The sequence below is a fragment of the Mytilus californianus genome, unplaced genomic scaffold, assembly GCF_021869535.1.
Source record: "Mytilus californianus isolate M0D057914Y unplaced genomic scaffold, xbMytCali1.0.p SCAF_3, whole genome shotgun sequence".
NCBI classification, from domain to species: Eukaryota; Metazoa; Mollusca; class Bivalvia; order Mytilida; family Mytilidae; genus Mytilus; species Mytilus californianus.
In genome coordinates, this window is record NW_026262679.1 from 88,870,480 (window position 1) to 88,879,112 (window position 8,633).

Below are 8,633 nucleotides of genomic sequence, written 5' to 3' on the forward strand. Positions count from 1 at the left end.
ATTTGCTCTGACGGCAAAATAAAAGATTCAATGATGTCACAAGTTTGAGGATAGTAACTGAGTTTATACAATTTGATATATGTTGAAGTAATTTGCCAAGTTCCATTTTTTTTATAAAGAAAGTCAACATAAACCAACACTAAATAGTTTAAGTAAAAACAAAAGAAGAACTGACTAAAGTAATTGACTGCGAGTTCCCGAAATAAAGTTTGACATGAAGTGTTTGCAATAACATGGACAACAATACTTATATCAAATTTCCAATGGATTGTATGAAAGTTGTTGAACTATCTTCACAGCTTAGAGCGCATAATGATATGTGAAGAAAAATATGCATTCGCACCAAATGACTTCAAAAGTCAACATCAGACAGAAAAGTAACCACAACAGAAGGTCACAATATCCCATTTAAAAGAAGACAAAGAAATTGTTATAAAGAACATTTCCGGAAAACAAACAGCGGTTGGAACAATAACTGCAAAATTTCTCATATAATAAGTAGATATTAAGCAACGCAAATTGGATATTTAAAGATCAAAGCATATTTCCAGATAAATGTTGATATGTTGGAAGCATATACATCAAAATGCAACCGCCAAAAAATAACAGGAAGAAAGCTGTTCAATGTACACAATACCAGTCCGGATGATCTATAACAAAAAGACGGAATATGTTAAAAACGGCTTCATAAAATCAAGTAAGTAAAACAAAGAAAGTATGCATTCCCAGGTAGGCTGCTCATTGGGTGTTGACATACAAAAAGCTTTAGAAGAGAAGCGAAAGATACCAAAGGGACATTCAAACTCATAAGTCGAAAATAAACTGAAAGCCAACGGCAAGGTGATGGCAAATTTGAAGTTAACTATATTTCATCAGCAGACATCGATACTGAAGTAAAACAAATATTAGCAGTTAGCCAGTTCTGGCCAAGAAACGAAGAAAACACATTTAAATATCCTTTGTACCTTATACTTCATTGATCCGTTTCACAAAAAACCTTATGACTAAATTAAGTTGATCGTATTTTTTTATGAAAAATTCAGTATACTTTTACGATCAAGTTTAGTCCAGGGACTTTCTATGTAAGTATAGACTGTCCTTGTTTAGTCGTAAGATTTATTTGTGAAACTGATCACAGGAAAAGAAATCAGAATTATTCAATATTTAACTCGACTGTTGACACTTTAAAAATAGCTTGCAACAGAAACTTAATTAGCGCTTACTATAGCATACCACAGCTTCTTATATTTATATATATGAACATATGTTGCAATTTGTTTTAGATCAACCCTTCTCCTTTTAACCTTAAAAAACAAGTAATAAACACAATAGTATAATAGTGTACAACCTCGTTTTGATAGATTATAATAACTTAAGTACAAGAAAAACACAAGCAAACAATATCTTCGTTTGGTAGCATATACATTTTGTATTCACAAGTGATTATATGTCGAATTTTGCTGACAGGTTGTTTGGTTATTATTGTAGCGACATTCACACCGCTATGTCCAATGCCACATATGGGGACTGGGGTCGGCATCATGTGGGTATTGCACATTTTGTCGCTACGAAAAAGATATGTCAGTAGAAATCGTCAAATATCGAATTATTTAGGCCCTTTTAGAGAATTAGAAGTACTGCTCGGAATGCACCGGTAAAAGAGGTATTCCTCGCACCAAGTTTCAATAAATTATCTGTACAGGAAATAGAAGAACACATGCACATGCAATAAATCAGGATGCCTTTCAAATTTGAAACTTGCAATCGATTTCTGCCTGTTTGAGATATGTCTAGTCCTGTTGCCTAGCATTGGTTGTACAACTGTTCACTAACAATAAGTACAATGCAAAGAAAATTGCTTTGTCACCCGAAATTCTATAATTTTACAGATTTCTAAAAAAAAAATGGTTGTAAAAATGGAGACGGTTATTCACGCGTGACAATGGGACTGTGTTTGTTATCTTAATTCGGTCCTAACACATATAACAGTCCTATTACATTTATTTTATCACACAATTTAATTGATTCGACATCGATCATATCAAAATGATTCCAATCTCGAACCCTAAAACTGACCCTAGTAATTCGTTTTGTTTCAATGGTACAAGACAAAAAATGCAGCTGCTTTTAGTACGAATTTGATATAACAAAGCACATACCAACGTTAGATTTTGTATATAAAAATATATTTGCAAGGAATGGAATATTTCCTGTTGAAGAATGAATGGTATAGTATATAAATCCCCTAAGGAGTTTTTATAGATTTGACCTTATAAACATAAGAGTCCATGTCCGTTCATATAATGTGTATTGACTTACATATTTACCCTTAAGAATAATATGGTCAAATTTGTCAGTTCTGACCAATATCATCAAACGACCGGCTGCTTAGACATCGTAAGTATAGTTTTTAATTTGAATTTGAATTTATTACAAACAGTATATTAAAAAAAAAAATCAAGATACATCCTTGAGTTCTTTATTTTACAGTTAGTTGATTGTAGACGGGAAAGAAAACAAGGCCCCAAACAATAACAATATGTGTAAATCCGTCTATCTAATTTAAAGATCGAATTTATGTACATAAACGCTTAATTTCAGAGCATAGAAAATACTTTGTTGATTTTCAATTCCACATGTCACAGAGAAACCAAATACATGTTTTGTCAATCCAACAATCACTCAGTTAATTTTAAGGCAGTTAACATTTCATGAAATTTTATTTATAAAAATCTAAGTTTTCTTTTCTCAAAACCTTCAAAACTATAACATATACATATATGTACCAGATGTATGCTTTATTTATGTATGTCTGAATGGTTTTACACTAGTAATTTTTGGGGCCCTTTATAGCTTGCTGTTCGGTGTGAGCCAATGCTCCGTGTTGAAGGCCGTACCTTGAACTATAATGGTTTACTTTTATAAATTGTTACTTGGATGGAGAGTTGTCTCATTGGCACTCATACCACATCTTCCTATATCTATTTACGGATTTATAAGGAATGGGTTATTTTTTTTTGAACAAAAACTTGTTAATGAATATGATTAATGATCACATCTTAACCAAATAAAGCTTAAATCCAGAAAAAGCGCTTCGACACATGAAATTTAGAAAGAGTTGTTTTAATTTTTTAACGATTTTCTGATTTTTAGTCACTGAGTAGACCGAAACAAAATCGGCTTCCTTTTAACAATTGTTTTGAAAAAAAAATTACAAACAATACTTTAAATTATGAATTTAACGCGTCCGGAGCGCTTTTCTGGATTTACGTCATCAGGAAATCTCAAAGCCGAATACATAGTATTTGAATGCCATTGCAAAGGTGTATAGAACCGAACCAGTTGGAGAGCTATATGACCGATCTGTTAATACTATAATATTGCTATTAGTGCATGCATTCATATTATATGTAGTGAGTTGTATCATATAGTAGATAATACTGGTCATTTTGTGAATAAAAAGAAAAGTCGCAGTGAAATATAATTTAAAAATGCAAGAATTCCCTTCATCGTATGGTCGTTGTGTATAATTCTATATCACTATGTGTACATTACAAACCCCACATATCGTAGTTAAACTTATTCATTAAATTCACAAAATGCAAACAGCACTGCAATATAGACAATCAATTACTAGAAATTACATTCAATTGACACTCAGTCTAGAGTTACGCTTGAATCTCTTTCATATTAGAAAAAGCCATTTGGTTTATGAACATTCCGACTTGAATTACAGGGAAAAATTGACTATAATACCACTTTATCAAAAATAGGAATTATCACCGGAGTAAGATGATTGTAACAGGAGAATACTAACAGTATATCAGTTATATGGGCAAGACATACATTAACCTACCTATGGACCGAAACATTCTCATAAACAAGGTTAATTTTCACAGTTAACCTGTAAAAACTGCGTAGTTTACAGAATTGTTTAAGTAAAATCCAAAGACCGCTTTACATTGTACAATATTTTTTGACATGTATCAATACCTTATATGTGAGAGAGACGGGAAATTTATTACACGTTTACACATGGAATAATACTGATGTACATGTATATATATCCTGAGGGGTAAACACTTATCTCGTTGAATTCTCAACTTGGAAACCTAAATACATCGTTATTATAACTATAACAACAAAATATGTATTTCAATGGAAAACAACTACCTTATGCAATATGCATCTGAAAATCAGAAGATGTAGAAAATACAATACAAGTTTCTGAATCAAGCTGAATATTTACATGAGGTATACAAAAGTAATACTGATGTTAATTCAATGCACATTTAAATTCATTTATAAAATTTAGTTTTATTTATCTTTTTATAATTCTAGAATGTCAGTCGGGTTTTAGAAATGAGGATTTTTGCAATGATACTGTTGTGTGTATTTATGACACCGGGTTATCATCAACTGAAGACGTATTGTTTCGATTATCCAATATTTCCATATTATACAGACGCTTATTATCCTATTGATGAGTGCTATTTTCTGCGGAAGGGTCCACAATACGGTAACATATTTCATTATGAATATTGGTTAAAATATTAACTGTTAAATTATTCAAAACATTATGTTTTCAACCCCCAATTGCATTATTGTCTTCGCCGCATTTGGCACAATTATATGGAATATTTGTCTTTCGAATGCTCTTCAATTTCTAATTTCATTTGGCTTTTAAACTGTTTTTGTTCGAATGCCACTGGTGATAACATAAACGGTACTAATTTTATTGCACCAGATGCGCATTTCGACAATTAATGTCTCTTCAGTGATGCTCGAGGCCAATATATGTGTTATACAGACAAAAAACGCGTCTGGCGTACAAGATTACGACCATGGAATCTTTAGTGGTTTTGACAAGGAACATGATAATACACAGAGACTCTTTTATATATTTTACATTAATGGAAAACATTAAAGGTGCCACTAGTGGAGTAGGATAACCTTTCTGCAGTTTGTGAACACGTTCGTGTTTTATATTGCTGTGTAGTATTTAGTGGGCAATCTACTTGTCTGAACGTCGTTTAACTTTTAGCAACAGGGTTGTCTTTTTTTTTTTCTTGCCTCTTTTTTATGGCAAGCCGTTCTCGTCAAAACTAAGTTTAAGCATGAATAAACGAATGACTTTATTTCTCATAAAACTACAATTAAGTAGATATAGAGAACATAACTATAAGGTACAATGATTACATAAATGTATGAACAATACAATGAGATTAATTACTCATCAAAACTAAGTTTTAGCAGTATTTCGAAGAAATCTCATGCACACTAAAATTTTACAACTTAGCATTCAAACGATGTGTTTGGGTATGTATCTTCTGTTTAGACCAGTATTATTATAATTGAAAAATGTAATTGTAATTAGCTGAAATTAATCACCATTTTCAAGAAATTGAAAGTTATGTGTAATCGACAATAGTTTCCATTACATGTAAATATAGTGTAAGTAATTACAGACTTAAATATCCTGTTATTGAAATTACTTTTTAAATTACTTCACAATTACCTTCTATCATATATTGGGATATAAAACTGTTCAATTTATAATTTAATTCCTGTTCTTAATGCACATACGTATCCATTTATATTCTATGGAGCTACCAGAGAGTATGTCAAAATATGACAACGTTATTCTTTTATGTAAAGGAATTTTAGATAAACTAGCCTATGTGTTATCATGCCTAAAGTTATGATATGAAGAAGAATGATAATAGCTGTCTTAGACTAAAACACAGAAGAGCCCCATAAAACAATTGTCTCTAGATAATAATAAAAAAAATATTGAATGTCATAAAAAGGTTAGAATTTAATAATGAGTTCAGATCTTGATGTCAAACAAATTCGAACAGGTGTTTAAAATGCCATATATAGATATATAAGAAGATGTGGTATGAGTGCCAATGAGACAACTCTCCATCCATATCACAATTTGTAAAAGTAAACCATTAAAGGTCAAAGTACGGCCTTCAACACGGAGCCTTGGCTCACACCGAACAGCAAGCTATAAATGACTACTAGTAATGTAAAACCATTCAAACAGGAAAACCAACGGTCTAATCTATATAAAAAACGAGAAACGAGAAACACTTATGAACCACATCAACAAACGACAACCACTGAACATCAGGTTTCTGACTTAGGACAGGTATATGCCTGTATATATATATGCATAGAATTTAAATATTACTACTGACCAAGTTTATTTGAACTTATTTCTGTATTGATGGCTTGCGAAACTGTGCATGCCATGAAATAAATTTCTCAGCTAAATAAATGCACCGTTTTCTGCTGGTCGTCGTTTCATTCCCGATGGTACCACCAGCCCATAAGTCAGCAGTTTCGTGTTGACATGAAATATATTCTATTTGTTCATTTTGATTTTCTATAAATTCACTCTTGATAAAATGTTGAATCATTCGAAAAACAAGTTTTCCTACTCTAGGTATAGACTGCTTTAGCCGTATTTAGCACAATTTTTTGGCAATTTCGGTTTTTTATGATCTTCAACTTCGTATTTGATTTAGTCTTCCAAATGTTTTGATTCGAGCGCAACTGATGAGCCTCATGTAAGGGAAACGCACGTCTGGCGTACACAATTTTTAAGCCTTGTAGAACATATATGATTAAAATCTTCTAATATCTGTCCCATTTGGAATTAATTACGACATTTAAATGCACATACGGTAAAGCTTTTAATGAGTGTAAGTGATAGGGTAGAACTGGACAAAAATCATGTGCCAAGAACATCGTTAACCAAAATCTTATAATTTGCAGATATTAAGCACATTTTGGAATTGTCACGTCACGAAAACCTTTTGACTAAGCTTTAAATGAGTGTAGGATATTAACGAACGGAATATGACCAATACACTATCCGATTCTTCAGATGGATTATTACAAGGGATTATAATCGAAGAAAATTCTCAAATATTCCACCAGTTTGTAATTCGACGTTCATCGAAAATGAACAACAATTCTTCAGATTTGAATTGCAATAATCATATTGGACTACAAATTTGTTCATTTCTATTAATGAAGAATTCAGTCGCCTTTATCTTGACACACGGATATATCAAAATATTAAAACGGAAGATGAAAACTTACTAAATACAGCTACCCTTCTTCGTCTGTTGCGGAGACAAAAATTAATATTTTCTTAAACCATTGCGACATATATTATATCAAACCTAATCCCGCTTGCAGCTGCCTGTGAATCCTATAGAAGATTGTATCTTTTTTTTTTTCGAGTGGTCTATCCACAATGAAGCAAGAGATACATTGTTTGTGATTTCATATTCACTTCTATTGGATGGTAACGGAGACCTCACATTTAGCAAAATACACATTTATTTTTAGTCAATACAATCATTTTATCAGAACACAAAGATACAGAACATACAACTTACACTTGAATTCTCACTCACTCAGTCTTGTTTTATCTTATATTTTACCTAAAATTGCACTTTTTTCTTTGTATTTTTTGTAGTACATGTATACATTTCTATATCGAGTCACACACACGTACTGGTATATCTAACGTCTCCTTTTATTCACGGTTTCGATTCATATACATTTCGTTTGAATTGGATGTTTACCATGTATATATGATAGAAAGGTCATTTATAGAAACATCACGAAGTGTTTTTATATATAATAACGATGACCATAGCTGTGTCTAAGTCAAAAATCAAAATTGAAATAAAAGTATATACGTGAATCTTGTAGGAAGTTGAGAACAAACAATTACGATTGATAACTTTATGTAAACAAACAGACAAATTTAACACTCATATTCTTACATACAATTACAACAGTTTTAGTCAGTAAATAACAGTGCTATAATTTTGACTCCAAAATAACTTATAGTCGCAAGCTAACTCGGATGCCAAATATAGTAAATAAAAACATACACAGGAAGCATTGTTGATAATACAGTCGTAAGAACATAGTTGTTGTTTGAAGTATTGATTTATTCTGGCTATTAATTTTATTTGTTTGTTTGTTTCAGAACTCTTTTTCATGCTTCTTCTGTTGCTTCCGGGTGGTGATGAGATGATCACCAATGTCATTCCACCAAACCCATCACCGAATTAATGAGCAAAGAATTGGATGGACAGAGAGATAACCTTCGTCATATTGGTGTTAAAATTAGAAATGCATACCTTTTGTTAAAAACTACTTTATGAACATTTTGCTTTTAAATTTGAAATAGAAGCTACTTGAGCATAAACATTTATTTCCTTGTTATTTTATATGATCTGAGGGAAATAAATTTGTATCGATCTGATGAGTTAAGCCTTTTTAACTAATTTTTATAGTTTGGTCTTATGTTGTGCTGTAACACCACTGTACCAGGTTAGGGGAGGGTTGAGCGCTCACAAACATGTTTAACCCCGCCCCATTCTTTATGTGCCGGTCCCAAAGCAGGAGCCTGTAGTTTAGTGGTTGTCGTTGATTCATGTCTGTCATATTTGTTTTGTTATAAATAAGGCCTTTAGTTTCCTTAATTGAATTGTTTCATATTTTTCATATCGAGGCTTTTTATAGCCGACTGTACGGTAGGGTTTTTTCTCATTGTTGAAGGCCGTACGGTTGCCTATAATTGCATACATCCACTTTAT

At 31.9% G+C, this 8,633-nt stretch overlaps 1 long non-coding RNA gene across 1 annotated transcript; it reads left to right on the forward strand.

Annotated features, from left to right (window-relative positions):
* Positions 1-2,368: 2,368 nt before the first annotated feature.
* LOC127735346 (uncharacterized) lies at positions 2,369-8,254 on the forward strand. Its single transcript, XR_007998323.1, has 3 exons — positions 2,369-2,397; positions 4,342-4,519; positions 8,021-8,254. It is a non-coding gene; the product is annotated as an uncharacterized LOC127735346 (long non-coding RNA).
* The last annotated feature ends 379 nt before the right edge of the window (positions 8,255-8,633 follow it).